The sequence below is a fragment of the Elephas maximus genome, chromosome 18 (genome assembly GCF_024166365.1).
Source record: "Elephas maximus indicus isolate mEleMax1 chromosome 18, mEleMax1 primary haplotype, whole genome shotgun sequence".
NCBI classification, from domain to species: domain Eukaryota; kingdom Metazoa; phylum Chordata; class Mammalia; order Proboscidea; family Elephantidae; genus Elephas; species Elephas maximus.
In genome coordinates this window covers 63448032-63467129 of record NC_064836.1, presented here as the reverse complement: position 1 = coordinate 63467129, position 19098 = coordinate 63448032, and positions in this window count along the sequence as shown.

Here is a 19098-nt window from a genome sequence, read left to right as displayed (position 1 = left end):
TTCTGCACATACCGCAAATTCCATCTCTCTCTGTTCCAGCTCCTGGAAAACACCGTCACCACCCCCACTTGCTATGATCAAGTTAAACGTGTATCAGAAATAAACCCTAAACTTTGTAAAGCCTAAAAGAAAATTTAATCCATCTCTATTTTTGTGAGTTCTGCTAACACTGTAAATTTTGTTTTTAACCGATGGGTGCCATCCTGTGGGTAAACTCGGTAATACTGAGCCATTGTTAGCTCTGGTCAGCTCCAATGCAATTAGCAAAAGGTAAACAAGCATTTTACACTCTGTTGGCATTGAGATTCGGCTAGAATAAACTAAGGATGGTCCCTACCGAAAACTCCAACTCCCTTTTGTGCTAAGCAGCCTAAACCATTTATTGAATGGCTGCTAGCAAACTCAATAAAAGATCTGGGTTTGTTCCACAGATGATCATATTTCCTGCTACAAATAAAAAAGCTCATTGCATCCTCATGATATTCTCCGGAAAAGTCTGCACAGCTATTTCTTCCTTCAGAAAAAAAAAGAGAGAGGGAAAAAAAATGTGCGGTGTTATATCTGAGTGAGGTAAGAACTCAATTCTGCTTTATAACGGAGCTCGCAGCCCACCTCACCAAATGAATCAACCTGATTAGCTGTCGAGTACAAACTGCTGAGCGCCCACCACAGAGCGGTCACCTTTACACTTAGCAGCACAGGAAAATTACAATTTCAAAAAAAACATTTAGTCACTTACTTTAAAATAGCAAATCCAGCCACTGTCATGAGTGTTGCTTAACACAATTTCATGCCCTCTCAGCCTTGCTGAGCTGCGTTTTCTTCTTGCCGTCTTTGCACAAGGGGAAGGTTAATGATTAAAGCTGGTAGCCTCACCCCAGACAAATGACTGTAAGTCCCTAAAAGCTAAGAAATCCATTGTCCTAGAGATGTCACCAGAGAAAAGTGACAAGTTGGGAGTGGCCCTTTAGTGTAGCTGTATTTGCCTAACACTATAATTTTTTTTATATATACTCTGAAGTAGGTAAACTGTAAATTTTGCCTGGATCACAGGTTTATTCTCTTCCATGTGTAGTTAGATAGCAGTCTGGTGAATATTATTATCACATTTTTTATGACAGGTATCACATACTCCTTTGTACTAAAATGGATCCCTGTTGGTGCAGTGGTTAAGAGTTCAACTGCTAACCAGAAGGATGGCAGTTCAAATCTACCAGCTGCTCTTTGAAACCCTATGAGGCGCTCTACCCTGTCCTTTAGGGTGGCTGTGAGTCGGAATTGACTCGACAGTAATGGGTTGTGCTAAGATAATTTGAATGTTTTTCCCATTTCCACTATTAGATTTCAAACTCTTAAAAAGCAGTAAAAAATTTTACCCAATTTTCAAAAAACAAAAAATAAGTAATGCCTTGTAAACATGAATTTCTTAGAAACTTGCTAAAAAAAAAAAAGGTGGTGGAGAGGGAGAAAGAGAGAGAGAGAAGCAGCTGAGAAAAATAACTGTCTTCCTTTGCTTAGGGAATATTCCCTTTATGTCTTCTAATTGTATCACAGAAAAAATATTGTGCAAATTTTCAAAATTATCACTGTCCTCCAATAACAAAGAAAAATCAAAACCTTAACTACAAATCTCTGCAATAACTGTCAACACTCAGTTACCCAGTACACAAAAGAGAGAACATAAAAGAGTGACCAAGAGTGAAAGAAAGGACAACAACAAGGTCATTAGTTTCATTTGCTACCTTTAAATGGCCATTGAGTTGATGCCAACTCATGATGACCCCATGTGTGTCAGGAGAACTATGTTCCATAGGGTTTTCTTTGATGTTTTGGAAGTAGGTTGCTATGCCTTTCTTTTGAGTTGCCTCTGGGTGGACTTGAACTGCCAACCTTTGGGTTAACAGCTCAGTACATATTTGTTTGCACCACTCAGTGACTCCTTTATATGGCTAGAACAGGGTTTTTCAACCTTGGCACTATTAACATTTTGGGCCAGATAATTCTTTGTTGGGGGGGTGGGGGCGTGGCAGGGACTGTCCTATTGCAAGATATTTAGCAGCATCCCAGACCACTGCCCACTAGATGCCAGTAGCACCTCCTCCTCTCTGGAAACAAGGAGGAATGCATCCAGATATTGCCAAATGTCCCCTGGAGGGCATAATTATCCCCAGTTGAGGACCATGGTTTAAAGTTAACTTCTACTTAGAATGGACTTCCCAAAAGGAATAAAATGTATAACAATAGATTTTACATAGCATATTTTTGCATCGCTATCATATCCTATTCAGTTAACTTTTTTTTTTTTTTTTTGCATTTCACCCTGTTTTTTGGAATCAAACTATGTAAAGTAGCGGGTAGATATACTGGGTCGTCAGTATTGCCACTTCTTAAACCCGTGAAACTATTTCTGAGAACTGGGGACAATTCTCATCTCAGACATCTGATTCACTGGAAAACCTCATCTGGGTTAGAATGCAGCTAGAAGCAAGTCAAGGGTACTCAAAGGCTGAGAGATACCTTGACCCTGTCAAGATCTGGAGGATCTCTGGATATTAAATATTTAAGAATTTCCATACCAGGGTTATAGGAAAAGTTTAAAACTATTTTTGTGGCCAATAACAGAAAATTTAACTCAAACTGACTTTTTTTAAAAAATGGAAGTTCTTAGATAAGTCTGACCTCAGGATTGGTTGACCTATGCTTGTATAGAGGTAGGATTCAGGTCCTTTCCCTCTTTCTGCTCTGCTGTTCACTGACTAGAGCAGTTTCTTTCTCTTTTGCCTCTTTGCCATCTTAAGTTTCATTCCTCTCATGGTATAAGACATGTATTCCCTCTTTCAAATCTATTGGGAGAACGAACCTGACAGCTCTCCACGAAAGAGTCCTGGAACTCAATCAAGTTGGACCACTGATGTCACATCCCATCCCTGAACCAATGATTGTGGCTGAGATCCTTAGTGTAAACAGGAATATCACAAGTGGGTACTTTAACAAACAGAAATTTACTTTCTCACAGTTTAGGAGGCTAGAAGTTTGAATTCAGGGCAACAGTTCTAGGGCAAGGCTTTCTTTCTCTGTCAGTTCTGGGGGAAGGTTCTTGTCTCTTCAGCTTCTGTTCCTAGGTCCTTTGGCAATCATCTCTCTTCCCCCATCTGTACTTGGCTAATCTGTTCTTTTAATATCACAAAAGTAATTGGGTTCAAGATATACCTTACACTTATATGGCCTTACACTTACATAACAAAGAAAACCCTATTCCTAAATGGGATCACATTCACAGGTATAGGGATTACAATTGCCACATCTATTTTGGGGGGACACAATTCAACCCATAACAGACAGAAACAAAACAAATTGTTACCAGAAAAAGGTTCTTGCCTCTCACTGGTCAAAAAAGAGCAGGTAAGGCACGTAGACTTTTCTACCCGAGCAAAGCTGTATTGAAGAGGCTTGCAAGGGAAGACCAGCAGGGCCTAAAGCAACACATACCCCTGTCTCATAGAACAAAAGACGGGCCTGGGTTTTTAAAGTTCTTGGGCGGGAAAAGATTCATGTTTATTCACAGACACAGGCGGGGATATGTTAACTAAGGTGCCATCCAGCAGGTTTCGAAGATGTCTCCCGTCACTGAGGCCTCTGGGATTCTTGTTGTTGTTGTTGTTAGGTGTCAAGTCAGTTCTGACTCACAGTGACCCTATGCACAACAGAACGAAACACTGCCCGGTCCTGAGCCACCCTTACAATCGTTGTTATGCTCGAGCTCATTGTTACAGCCACTATGTCAATCTACCTCGTTCAGGGTCTTCCTCTTTTCTGCTGACCCTGTACTCTGCCAAGCATGGTGTCTTTCTCCAGAGACTGATCCCTCCTGACAACATGTCCAAAGTATGTAAGACGTAGTCTCCCCATCCTTGCTTCTAAGGAGTATTCTGGTTGTACTTCTAAGACAGATTTGTTCATTCTTTTGGCAGTCCATGGTATATTCAATATTCTTCACCAACACCACAGTTCAAAGGTGTCGACTCTTCTTTGGTATTCCTTATTCATTGTCCAGCATTCACATACATATGATGTGATTGAAAATACCATGGCTTGGGTCAGGTGTACCTTAGTCGTCAAGGTGACATCTTTGCTCTTCAACACTTAAAGAGGTCCTTTGCAGCAGATTTATCCAATGCAATGCGTCTTTTGATTTCTTGACTGCTGCTTCCATGGCCGTTGATTGTGGTTCCAAGGAAAATGAAATCCGTGACAACTTCAATCTTTTCTCCGTTTATCATGATGTTCCTCATTAGTCCAGTTGTGAGGATTTTTGTTTTCTTTATGTTGAGGTGTAATCCATACTGAGGGCTGTGGTCTTTGATCTTCATTACTAAGTGCTTCAAGTCCTCTTCACTTTCAGCAAGCAAGGTTGTGTCATCTGCATAATGCAGGTTGTTAGCGAGTCTTCCTCCAATCCTGATGCCCCATTCTTCTTCATATAGTCCAGCTTCTCGTATTATTTGCTCAGCATACAGATTGAATAGGTATGGTGAAAGAATACTACCCTGACGCACACCTTTCCTGACTTAAACCAATCAATATCCCCTTGTTCTGTCCGAACAACTGCCTCTTGATCTATGTAAAGGTTCCTCATGAGCACAATTAAGTGTTCTGGAATTCCCATTCTTCACAATATTATCCATAATTTGTTATGATCCACACAGTCGAATGCCTTTGCATAGTCAATAAAACACAGGTAAACATCCTTCTGGTATTCTCTGCTTTCAGCCAGGATCCATCTGACATCAGCAGTGATATATCTGGTTCCAAGTCCTCTTTTGAAACGGGCCTGAAATTCTGGCAGTTCCCTATCAATATACTGCTACAGCCATTTTTGAATGATCTTCAGCAAAATTTTGCTTGCGTGTGATATTAACGTTGTTGTTCTATAATTTCCACATTCGGTTGGATCACCTTTCTTGGGAAGAGGCATAAATATGGATCTCTTCCAGTCAGTTCACCAGGAAGCTGTCTTCCATATTTCTTGGCATAGTTGAGTGAGCACCTCCAGCATGCACCTGTTTGTTGAAACATCTCAATTGATATTCTATCAATTCCTGGAGCTTTGTTTTTTGCCAATGCCTTCAGAGCAGCTTGGACTTCTTCCTTCAGCACCATCAGTTCCTGATCACATGCTACCTCTTGAAATGGTTGAACATCGACTAATTCTTTTGGTATAATGACTCTGTGTCTTCCTTCCATCTTCTTTTGATGCTTCCTGCATCATTTAACATTTTCCCCATAGAATCCTTCGCTATTGCAACTCGAGGCTTGAATTTTTTCTTCAGTTCTTTCAGCTTTAGAAATACCGAGCATGTCCTTCCCTTTTGGTTTTCCATCTCCAGCTATTTACACATGTCATTATAATATTTTGTCTTCTCAAGCCACCTTTTGAAATCTTCTGTTCAGTTGTTTTACTTTATCAATTCTTCCTTTTGCTTTAGCTGCTTGATGTTCAAGAGCAAGTTTCAGAATCTCCTCTGACATCCATCTTAGTCTTTTCTTTCCTGACTTTTCAATGACCTCTTCCCTTCTTCATTTTTGATGTCCATGATGTCATTTCACAACTTGTCTGGTCTCCAGTCAATAGTGTTCAATGCATCAAATCTATTGTTCAGATAGTCTCTAAATTCAGGTGGGATATACTCAAGGTCATATTTTGCCTCTCATGGACTTGCTCTGATTTTCTTCAGTTTCAGCTTGAACTTGCATATGAGCAATTGATGGTCTGTTCCACAGTCAGCCCTGGCCTTGTTCTGACTGTTGATATTGAGTTTTTCCATCGTCTCTCTCCATAGATGTAGTCAATTTGATTTCTGTGTGTTCTATCTGGAGTGGTCCATGTGTATAGTCGCTGTTTATGTTGGTGAAAGAAGGTATTTGCAGTGAAGAAGTCGTTGGTCTTGCAAAAGTCTATCAATCGATCTCCAGCATTGTTTCTATCATCGAGGCCATATTTTCCAACTACTGTTCCTTCTTCTTTGCTTCCAACTTTCTCATTTGAATCACCAGTAATTATCAATGCATCTTGATTACATGTTTGATCAATTTCAGACTGCGGCAGCTGATAAAAATCTTCTATTTCTTCATTTTTGGCCCTAGTGGTTGGCGCACAAATTTGAATAGTGGTCGTGTTAACGGAAAAAGGCGTATGGATATTATCCTATCACTGACAGTGTTGTATGTCAGGATAGATCTTGAAATGTTCTTTTTGATAATGAATGCAACACCATTCCTCTTCAAGTTTGTCATTCTCAGCATAGCAGAATATATGATTGTCTGATCCAAAATGGCCAATACCAGTCCATTTCAGCTCACTAATGCCTAGGATATTGATGTTTATGCATTCCATTTCATTTTTGACAATTTCCAATATTCCTGGATTCATACTTCATACATTCCAGGTTCTGATTATTAATGGATGTTTGCAGCTGTTTCTTCTCATTTTGAGTCGTGTCCTGAAAGCTTTACTTCATCCACGTCGTTAAGGTCAACTCTACTTTGAGGAGGCAGCTCTTCCCCAGTCATCTTTTGAGTGCCTTCCAACCTGGGGGCTCATCTTCCAGCACTATATCAGACAATGTTCTGCTGCTATTCATAAGGTTTTCACTGGCTAATGCTTTTCAGAAGTAGACTGCTGGGTTCTTCTTCCTAGTCTGTCTTAGTCTGGAAGTTCAGCTGAAACCTGTCCTCCATGGGTGACCCTGCTGTTATCTGTATTCAGATACCAGTGGCATAGCTTCCAGCATTTCAGCAACATGCAAGGCCCCACAGTACAACAAATTGACAGACAGGTGGGGGCTGGGATTCTTAGCAGGACTCGTTATGGGGTGTTGTGCCTGCACAGTCTCTCGTTCCCAGGTTCAATTCTCTGGCTGCTGCTGCAGACTCTCACTGCCCCTGGTGGGAGGTCACACAGCGGTCACAGGTGGATGTTCTGCATATGTCCCTGGGACTGGTTTTCTCCAGCTGCTTCTGAAAGACAACTTTAAAGAAGTTGCAGACTATTTTTTGATAACCTGCCCCATTGTTATGGGGGATGGCTTTGTTTCTGTGCCCTGGCCCATTTCCTTTCACTTTGTTTGTAGATTGGGGGTGCCCACTGTTCACTGTGTTAAAATCTGGGTGATATTTGGAAAGGTAAAGGGAGGAAATGGGTTCCAAAAATGCTACCAATATTGTCCATTGTCATGGTGGTTAGATTTTCATGTTTACATTAAAAACTAACACTTTTAAAGCAAAAATTACAGTGCAATGTATTTTCCTATCTGCAAGATAATTACAGGATTAGTGTTTTAAAATAAATACAATTCATAGTGTTTTTTGGTAAGAAACACTAGTTTGAAGTGTAGGATGATCAACTTTCAATCCTTTGTGTCTATAATTTCATATTAATTCCTTATTTTGAGATTATACCTGAAGTCTAAATCTGAGTCCCTTTATGAAGGTCAGACTCTGGTTAAATAAATAGCTTTCCTAGGCAGATCTACACAACCACCACCACCACAGACAGGGCTTCCATTCCTTTGGGGCCATTAGTTTTATTCATAAGCCTTCGAAGACAGTCACAAAATTAGAAGTAGGGTTCACGTTCAAACAATGAAATATAAACTTGCCTGCCTTGACCGTGTTCAGGAAAGTAAACTCCAGGTTAGGGAGAATTAATAACAGACAATTTCCATGAAGGTGAGTATGCAGAGCAGTAGTAAAGAGCTTTGGAGATTGGGAAAAGGCTGAAGTTAAGCTGAGCTCCCTGAAGGATTGTTGAAGCAGTTTATTTCAAATATGCTAAAATGTTAGGGTATTAGCTTTCTAATAAGATGAGATCAAAGAGGAGTCAACAAAGAGAACTAAGAAAATAGATGCTGTTTCAGGGTTCAAAAGTTCAACAGTGTGTGCCTTCCGGCTTCCTGCTGACTTCTGCTAGGGTTGTCAGAATGTTCAAGATTTTCAGAAGAGATTGGAGAAAAGCCAATAAGGATCTCTTTGCTATTTCTAAGGGTAAAGGCACTTCCTAGCTTCCAAGTGGACTCTTTGCCAAGAGTTTGGGCCCTAGTTATTTATTTAGGACTCAGTTTGTATTTTCCCTAGAGACATTCAGATAGCTAAGAGGCAGAAGCAAAGCTCTGTCCTGAGAATTCTGTGAAACCTAAATGCTATGCTGCAATGTTACTTTGAGAAAATGCATTCCGAATTTTTACCTGGAAGGGCAGGGGCACATTTCCTGTCAGCATAGGAGTACTGCAGTTTCAAGTCCCAAGTTTTTTGTTGTTGTTGTTTTTCCCCGTGGCCTAGGCCTGGGGACTCAGGCTACAACGTGGAAGAAAGGATAAAAGATAAGAATTATAGGAAATTTAAAGGTGAAAACCTCTGGAGTGCAGGGTCTTCCACCAAGGCTCTTCTCACACCGCATGCTGTGTTCCACAGCCTTGGGTCCTACTCAAATTGGGGTTTGAAGTTTGTTTTCCTATCTGAGCTTTTTGTAATATGATGTCTAGCTCTGTTCTCCTTTTCTTTTGTCAAAAAATAAGCACATCTCCATTTTGAGATTTTACGTTGTTAGGTATCCTTGAGTCAGCCCCCAATTCATGGACACCCCGTGCACAATGAAAGGAAAGGCTGCCAGGTCCTGCACTATCCCCACAATCTGTTGTGGATGGGACCACTGTGACCCACAGGGTCTTCACTGGCCGATATTTGGAAGTAGGCCACCAGGCCTTACTGCCTAGTCCACCTTAGTCTGGACGCCCTGCTGAAACTTGCTTAGCATCATAGCAAGACACAAGCCTCCACTGACTGACAAACGGTGACCTATCATGGGGACAACACAAGACCTGGCAACGTTCATCCATTGTGCATGGGGTCGCCACGAGTCAGGGGCCTACTCTATGGCAGCTAGCAACAACAACATATTTTAGACAAAAATAAAGAGCAGGTATTGAAAACAATATCTCCCCTCTTTTGATTTTTTTTTTTTTTTAACTTTGGTCATGTGTAGACATTATCTGGTTGTAAAAGCAGCATAGTAGCTTTATAGACATAAGATGGTTAATAAAGCTTCCAAAGTTGCTAGGCCTCTAAGGAGTAATTTAACTTATAGAGAAACATAGGTTAAGAATGCATTATCTATTCCTATTTCTGGGTTTTAAATAGTTAAAATTTATTCGATGTCATATAATTAAAAGTTGTAATGAAAGTTTTAAATGCAATATTTGATATAACTCTAATACACACAATTAAGCAAGTCTGGAACTGGTCATCAGCAAGAGCATGAGAAAGAATTTACCAGAGGGATGGGAAAAAATACTCAAATGAGACAAGAAATAACCTCAAGTAGAAAATAAAAAGCCAAAGAAAAGGACAATCGTGCTGCACAGAAAAGAGAGAGAGAAAAAAAAAGTAACTAAGAAAAGACAATTGTCTTTACAGAAAGACAAAAGCTGACTGAAAGAAAAGATCATGATTTATTTCATTCTTTCTCTAGAAAATGATAGGTACTTGGCAAGAAATGTATGGATTTCAGAACTGTCAGGACGATGAGGACAAAGTGGACTATTCAACTTGGCTCTCACTTCTAGGATTAGGGGCAAATGCCCCTGGAGTTGATGTTGGAACAGTAAGGATGGCACCTAAAGCATCAGCCACTCACAAAATCTGGAGTTTGATCTCTTAAAGGAAGTAGAGGTTACACATTAGCCACTAAATTACCATTATGGGTTGTTTCATATTAATAAGCATTAATTTCCTCAGAAAAATATTAATAAGACTGCTTTTGTGTGCAAGAAATTCTCATGATCCTAGAAAAAGGAAACATGCGAGAATTGACAGTTCATGCAACTAATTTCCTGGGAAAGTCATGTAAGAGATGGGACTGTTGCTATGTGCTGTCAAGTTGATTCTGACTCGTAGAGACACTACAGGATAGGCTGTAATCTTTACAGGAGCAGACAGCCAGGTGGGTTTGAATGGCCAACCTTTTAGTTAGCAGTTGAGTGCTTAACCATTGCACCAACAGCAATCCTTAAGGGAAAGTACTAAAAAACAAAACAAAAAATCAAAACCCGTTCCGATCGAGTCGACTCTGACTCACAGTGACCCTACAGAGAAAGTACTAGCACACATCTAATGAAGTTAAAGAATAAGAAGACTCTTCCCTACTCTAAAAATGCTCCTTGATTGAGTACATATTATTGTTTCAAGTCTGGAAAAAAAGCTTGAGGAATTTCTTTGCTATGAAACAACCAGTTACACTCAAAAAAATTTTCTGTAACTCACACAACTTTTTATTGACAACACCTTATTAAAGGCGGCTTTTCACATAGAAAAGTTTTAGGCTAGAGTTGAGATGGGAGGTCATATGTTTATTTTACTAGGAGATGGAAACCACCAGATGGGACTGTTTCAGGCTTGGTCCCGGTAATTTTCATTATGCAGTAATGGACTTGTGGTTGGACCTTGGGGAAATGAAAGATAGCATTTTGGTGTAGTGTCTTATTGGAAGTAATTAAACATGCCAGTAAAGCTTGTTCTATTGCTGAATTTGTGACTATGATCATGTCTTTACTTTCTGCTACCTGCAGTGTAGCCCAACCACAACACTTTATATACTAATTACCTAACCAGAGAAGGAAAGAACCACTTTGAGAAGGCAGGACAGGAGTGTCTTGTGGTTGTTGAATTTCTGCACTGTGGGCAGCTGATAGTGAGGAACGATGTCAGTCATAAGTTCAACAATAGTATGGGCATCGTGTCATTTATCTAAATAATGTTTGGTGTTTCATACTGTGTATTTTATAGGCATTATATTATTTCATTGATCCTGAAAATATCTCTGTGAAATAAGTGAGCGGAGTTTTTGCAATTATCTGTTGTAAAGAGCTTTTTACCATGCAGGAATTTTATAAGAACTCAAGTACTGACAGACGTAAATTCACAAATATATCTCTAATATTTAATCATCTTGATTATGCTTTGGTAACTCTTTGGGCTTTATGGACTGTAAGTGGAATTAAAAGTCTACACAGTGCTGTGATGTGTAGAGAATAACATAGTATTTCAACATGGTACCCGAAGGTCTGACCACATGACTAGTTGCCTTGGGAAGGTCATATGAAGTCAAAAAGACTTCAGATTGAATGTCTGCCCTGTTCCATGGCTGTGTGAACTTGACTATGTAACCTACCTTTTTAACCCTCAGTTTTCCTATTTCATTTCTAACATGCAAGTAATAGAAATACCCATCTCTTTCATTCATTTGAGAAACTTTTTTAAGTGAGAAGAAACATAAAGTACTTAGCACAGTGCCTGGCACACGATAAGCATTCAATAGATGTTAAAAAATATTATCAAATACTATTCTAAACGCATGCTATCAAAGGATTTCGCTTATGGGGTTGAACTTGCTCTAGGTTCTATAGCTGATTTGGACTCTGCTAACTCATCAGGTAGTGCTATTTAGTTTTTAATAAATTTAGTACATTACAGCTTACTTTTTTAGTCCTCCTTATATCCCCTTTTTTTGTAAGGGGTGTGAGCTGTTCTGGCCAGAAATTTAAGGCAGATAGCCAAAAATGCAAGAAGAGTGACTTAATCAAAGACACAGCTGGTATGAATGTCAGAGCTTTATCTACTATTCCAAAAGTTGTTGGCTTGCAGTAATGTCCTTGGTCCAGGCTGTCTCTTGCCAACCCAAGTAATACTTCAAAGGTTGATTTAGATTTGGCTGCCCAAAGCATAGATCACTACTCCAATCTTCATGACATTTTAGCCTACAGCCGAAATTCTACCATCCTTAAAAGTTATAGCTATAAACAAAGCAGTGGCAAACTGTTAAATGAGGAAAATACACAATGAAGTGTATTTTAATTATATTCCAAAATTAAGGTTAACCCAGGTTTATTTGGTGGCATTTCCTGGAAAATCTCTGTGTGAGCAGTAGTAGAAAGGCTCAAAAGTTGCCCATCATGGTTTGTCACCTCCTTCTGAGAGTAGAAAATCTAGCTTCTTTAATATTCCCTCTAAAACACCCAGAAAGGTTCAGAAGAAAAAGAAGACTTACAGTCAATCCTCAAATCAGAAGCTTAGTAGGTTTTTTACCCCGTGTGAGAATAGGAGATACAGATGAAAATTATAACCAGCAAAAAAAGTGTGCAGATATATATTCCAAAGATGGCCAAATACATTCCATCACACATGTTCTCTTTACAAGGTGCCACTGATACTCCTTCATAAAGAAGTAGGGTCAATTTTCCCTCTCCTTGAATGTGAGTCCCTTTAGTTACTTGTTTTTATCAAATTGATTACAGAGGAAGTGATACTGAATGACTTTCAAGGGAAAGGACACAGCAATACAGCTTTCACCTGGCTCTGGCTTTCTCTTCCTCTCTCTGAATGCCCATCCTTGGAACCCAGCCACCATGTAGTGAGGAAGCCCAGGGCATAGAAAGGCCACTAGTAAGTGTTCTGGTCCACAGCCCAACCTAAGATGTAAACCAACAGCCAGGATCAACCACTAGGCATGTGAATGAATGAGCCTAGATGAGTCCAGCCCTGACACTTTGAGTTGTCCCAGCTGATGCTGAATAGAACAGAGATGAGGCATCCCTGCCAGGCCTTATCAAGATTGCTAATGTGTAAGCAAAATAATTGGTGTTGTTGTTTCAACTCACTAAGGTTTGGGGTAATTTTTTATACAATAATAGATGACCAGAAGATACTAACACACACTTTGCCACATAAAAGAGAGTGATCCTACTGCTCTTGAATTAGAAAAAGATACTCTATTCTCCTCTAACTGTTTGCCCTCTGACTCTGAGGACAAGTTTCTACTGGAAAATTGGACTGCTGTCCCTTCATAGGCACAGCTACTATCTATAGAGTTTAATAGAATATTGCAACAAAAATAATGCAATAGTATTTACTGATATTTATAGGATATTATGATTGAGTACGCATGGTATTAAACACTTTGCCTGCAATTTCTCATTGAATATCCTCGATAATCCTGTAAAGTATATGAGGGATTTAGAAAATTTATGAAATATCCCTACAAGAAGAGATGTACTATTTAAAACCATATGAAAATGTAAAACTATTCTCCTGAACTCTTGTATCAATGAGAAAATAAAAACATCATTAGAAACCCTTTGGAAAATAATGACAAATAGAACATTACAAAATAAAATATATCAAAATTTGTGAAATGTTGCCAAAGCCATACTCAGAACAAAGTTAAAAATATAAATGCTTTTACTTTAAACAAAGAACAAAAATAAATGAACCAAGCATTCAATTCAGTAATTTATGAAATCAATCTAAGAAAACTAAAATGGATTATCATACCAACAAACGTATAGATTACACAAAATAGAAAGGATAGGTATGTAAAAAAGTACAAAATAAATCCAAAAACAGTGTCTTTAGGAAAAAATCAAAAGTTTTATACATTGAGCGCATTAGGGTAAGCAAACTACTGGAGGAAAAAATTAAAACCTAAATTCTCAGTCACTTAATTTGAAAGCGTATTGATTGCTTATGTCATAATCCTGTGAAATGAGGTGGGGCTTGAAAGAAGTCTGCTTTACAAACTTGGTTTCTTTCAGTTTATGAAGCCATTGTCTTGAATATATAAACTCCAGGGATGTCCTAAAAGAGAAAGACAGTAAACGATTAAGCATGGGTGATTTTCATGGTCTAGACCTAGAAACCGTTCTGTCCACATTCCATTCACCAGACTCCAGTCACTTAGCTTATTTTTTGCAAGTTGGCTGGGAGACGCAGTTCACAATGTGCCTAAACAAAAATAAATGGGTTTGGTGAACATGTCATTGCCTCTGCCACAATTCTCTTTAGTCGTCAAGAAAGATCTGTCTTACTCTTTATCCCACATATAGAACACACTCACCCCCTTTCCAAGGAGAACTCAAAGACCCAAGCATTCACTGTAATCTGTTGAAAGTTCAGGATCTCCCGATGATGCAGTCTTTTTTAACTTGCCTCATGTCACTTCCATGGTCTGGTGGCTGGTGAAAGAAAAACTAAAAAAGAGAAATGATCTGCCTCCCTCTAACACTCACTATATGATAGTAGAGCAGGGACAGGGTAACCACACTAACACACCATTCAGAAAAGGGAAGAACGGGAAAAACAAAGTAGCTATTGGTGCAACCAAACCAAAAAACCAAGCCCTTACCGCCGAGTCAATTCAGACTCATAGCGACCTCGTAGGAGAGAGTAGAACTGCCCCAAGGGTTTCCTAGGAGCCGTTGGTGGATTCAAACTGCTGACCTTTTGGTTAGCAGCCAAGTTTTGGTTAGCAGCCAAGTGCTTAACCACCGTGCCACCAGGGCTCCTACTGGTACATAGCAATCCTGAATCCATGAGAAGGATATCATGATCCTAATTCTGTTCTTGGTCCCTGACCTTCTGAGGTGGGGTAAGGGGATTCTTCTGTGTCATTACCCTCCATAGCCACATTTAAAATAAATGTTGGAATTATGCCCTGTATAGAGTCGCTATGAGTTCGAATCAAAGCAACATCAATGGGTTTGGTTTTTTTTTTTTTTTTTTTTGAGGCTGAAAAGCTTTGGGAACTCACTTTCTGCTTATTGAAGGCTAAAAGTTAGAATAGTGTGATTTAAGGTTCAGTCAGAGAGTTTTAATCCTAGCTTATGGCTTTTTTTAGCAATAAATTTCTTCAAAAATTTTTTAGGCTTCTGAATTATTTGTTTCCAGTTAGTATGACTTAAGGCAAACATAACCAAAGTCCTTTCATGGACATAGTTCCCAAATTTTATATATTTATTTGCTTTTTTGTTAACAGGCTTTTTTCTCCAAACTTAATGGAAGCTGCCTCAAGGGGATCAGGTTTGGCAAGGAAGGCCATGACCTTAGTTTGATCTTTGCCATAAGGCTATCTGTAATAAACTTCTTTTGCTCACAAGCTTTCTCAATCATATTTGGTAGCAAATCTTATCTTCCTTCAATTGTTTCAGAGCTAGAAACAGTCAACTTTTCCAACTCTTCAGGGACCAGGTTCTGGACTTTCTTTATTTCCAGGCATTTCTGCTTAAAAATTTATTAATTATTTCCTGGGAATCCCAGAGTAGTACAATGGTTGACACGCTCAGCTGCTAACCAAAAAGTTGGTGGTTTGACTTTTTGACAACCCTGAATAACACTGGCCAACATATACTAAGATTTTTTTTTTTATAGTGCTTTAAGTGAAAGTTTACAAATCAAGTCAGCCTCTCCTACAAAAATTTATATACACCTTGCTATATACTCTTAGTTGCTCTCCCTCTAATGAGACATCACACTCCTTCCCTCTACTCTCTTTTTGTGTCCATCCGGCCAGCTTCTGACCCCCTCTGCCTGCTCATCTCTTCTCCAGACAGGAAATGCCAACATAGCCTTATGTGTCTACTTGATCCAAGAAGTTCACTCTTCACCAGTATCATTTTCTATCCCATAGTCCAGTCCAATCCCTGTCTGAAGAGTTGGCTTTGGGAATGGTTCCAGTCTTGGGCTAACAGAAGGTCTGGGGGACCATGACCTCTGGGGTCCTTCTAGTTTCAGTCTGACCATAAAGTCTGGCCTTTTTATGAGAATTTGAGGTCTGCACCTCTCTGCTCTCCTGCTCCCTCAGGGGTTGTCTGTTGTGTTCCCTGCCAGGGCAATCATCTGTTATAGTCGGGCACCATCTAGTTCTTCTGGTCTCAGGCTGATGTAGTCTCTGGTTTATGTGGCCCTTTCTGTCTCTAAGGCTCATAATTACCTTGTGTCTTTGGTGTTCTTTCAATTCACTTCACCTAGACCTATCAGCTGAGCAAGTATATATACTGCTTCTCAATGTGGCAGGTTATACTTTTACCATATGTTTTGACAGAAATTTATATGAATTGCCATACTTTCAGCCTCCAATATCTGTTCCCTTGATATCTGCCACCCTAATGCTAAGTCACTGCCACATATTTTAGATTTTTATTATAATCACAGTCCATTTCTGAATAAATTAAAGTAAGTTAACTTCTTTAAAAAGAACCTCTTGTTAAGTGTGGAAATTGTACTGGCAAATGTTTTGGTGTATATTTTCACCACAATAAATAGATAAATAACCTAAAAATCTAGTGGCTTAACAGACCATACTCCAATGCAGATTAGAAATAGGGGTTCTGTGCCATCAAGTCATCTGGGACTGAGGTAATCCTTGTTTCATTTCCATTCTCTTCAATACATGTTTTCACCATCAGTATAGATAGCATTCGAAACCCTGGTGGGCAGTGGTTAGGTGCTATGGCTGCTAACCAAAGGTTCAGGAGTTTGAATTCACCAGGTGCTCCTTGGAAACTCTATGGGGCAGTTCTACTCTGTCCTATAGGGTCGCTATGAGTCAGAATCAACTTGATGGCACTGGGTTTGGTTTGAGTTTTTATAGAGAGCATCATTCAACCAGAAAAGAGAGACAAAAAGAGAAAAATAAAGAGAGAAACAGAACATGCGCCTAGAGAATGCACATGTGGTCTTTACCGCCCCAGCCTGAAAATGGCACACTGTTGCTTATATCCCATATCTGGAACTAGATGCAAACAGCTAGGAAGTGCAGTTTAATTGTGGGCCCAGATAAAGTAAATGAATTTGCTAAACTTCTGGTCAATAGTTTCCAGTTGGGTAGAACAGATACATCTTTTAATTTTCAAAAGTTTACAGCCTAGACAGGAAAGAACGGATAGGGCAAAGAAACTGTTCTGCTCAAAACTGGCTGGAGATTATAAATAGCAAAGAGATCCAGAACAGATATGTAAGACTATGATCCAGACAACTGGAGTCAAGGCCTTGATAACTAGTGATAGAAACAAAAGCAAAATTGCCACCATCATGATAATGGAAATTAGGAAGAAGAACCTAGATTCCAGAAGACTAAGTCATCAGACTCAGAGCAGAACCAATGTTTCAATTTGATGCACATAGCTTTTAAGTAGGACTCCTTATTACTGCTTTTCTACCCCATTCTTCTTTGTTCCTAAGATCAAGATTTGTTTTAAAATATGAAAACAGCTGAATTTATACATGGGAGCTAACCTGCCAAGTTTGGATAGATTTGGAGACAGAAATCAAAGCACAACACTACTGAGCCAAAAAAAAAAAAAAAAAAAATCACAAATAATTTTAGAGAAAGAGAAGATCTGTGGAAGATGAAACAGGTGCTAATATTTCCCCAATTCCTATTTTTGAGCATTTACTGATGTGAAGACCCAGAGGTGACTAAGAAACAGGGTGTGAACCTCAGAGGGCAGATTAAACTAACTGCAAGGCAAAGACTAATTGAGGAGGCAATAGTCAACCCATGTGGAGTCAGCCCACTTCATTTCCCCGTTGGGTGTTCGCCTATAAATATTTCATTCAAATCAGAGTCTCTAAGGTTTTGACAAGAACCATCAAAGGGTGTTAGAGAGTGACAAATTTTAAAAGGTGCTAATTTTTATTTTGGGGGAGGATTACCAAATGCCAAATAGTTTTTAACGTTTTGGATCCCTAGTTCAGCTCACCGTAGAATGGATATTTTCTCTCGCCTGAACATTCAAGCTATTTGCCATTAATGTTTGTTCTACTAATTCAAAAAGCACCCACATCAAAAATAATAACTTCCAGCAAATGGGTCTATTTTACTGTGTATTTTACGAATGGTATTACCTTCTCATATGCTGTGTCTGGCAATAATCATGTAATCCATTCTGCATCTGTAAATAGTGATTTATTCTTTCAAAGCTTTAATACGATTCATTTTGCCAGTAGTTTAAGTACCCATTAGTTAATGCTTTGCTGCTGCTGACCTCAGTGGATTTTTGGTAAAGCCTCATAGAGTATTTATAGGTCACAAAAATGCCAACAATATTCATAATGGTCATTTTCCAAACTACCTGACAGCAAAATGTTTTCCCTCAACTCATTTGTATGCATGTCCCCTAATTAATGCTCCCCCTCATGCCAAATTATAGTGAAATTCTTGTCACTTTACATGCAGTGTGACATTTACACAAATACCTGCTGAATTTATCATGAGCAATGCACACAGAACGCATATCCAGTGCCTACAGGCAGACAGACCATGAACCTGGACCTAAGTACCTGGAGACTGAAAAGCATTAGGGAAAACAGCCATGAAAGTGAGAATCTTTGCAAAAGTTGAAAATGTGCCTTTCCACCATCCTCAAAGCCATCATGACTACAAATTGCTGTTAAGAAATAGGTCTTTTAAAATCAATATAAAAAATATTTAGGGGTATTTTTAGACAGTGATTTTTGTGTTTGAGACATATTCATATTCCTCATCTGAAAGACAGCTGAAGTTTTCCAAAAAATTCAAAAAAATCAAATAAGGTATTTGAAAGACTCCTAAGGGCTCAGAAATGGAGAGGTGCACCAATCCATTAGGGAAGAATTCCTGTTCAGGGCACAACCATGTATGTCAGTGGGCACATATAAAAGTTCAGGGAACAGAACTGAAATTTTTAAAACTCCAAACCAGCTTTCGGGTTGGGAATAATAAAGAACTCTCCACTGTAAGGTTGAGTTTACATGTTTGTTGTTAGCTGCTGTTGCCTCCGCCCACTGCTCAATCCTGAGCCATCCTCATGAGGTGTCTGGGTGAGGTATCTCCTGCACAGAAGGTGAGAATTCTATCACTGAACCAACACTGTCCCTCTGATTTTCATGAGACACTACTAATAGAAGAATGTTACACTATCCCTACTTTATTGAATATCTTATGGTATATTAAGTACTTTTATTCATGATCTCAAAGTAATCCTATAAAGTAGGTGCAGCAAGAGGTATATGGTATAATGCTTAAAAGTCCAATATAGGCTCTGGAGCAAGACCATCCGGGCTTACATTTCAGCTCTGCCCCTAATTCACTGTGTCACTGTGGGTAAATGACCTAATATTTATATCATTTGAGTTTCCTCATTTAGGCAAGAAGGCTGATAACAATAACAACCTCATGGGTTTTTATAAAGTTTAAATGAGTTAATACATGCAAAGCACTGTAGAATGGTG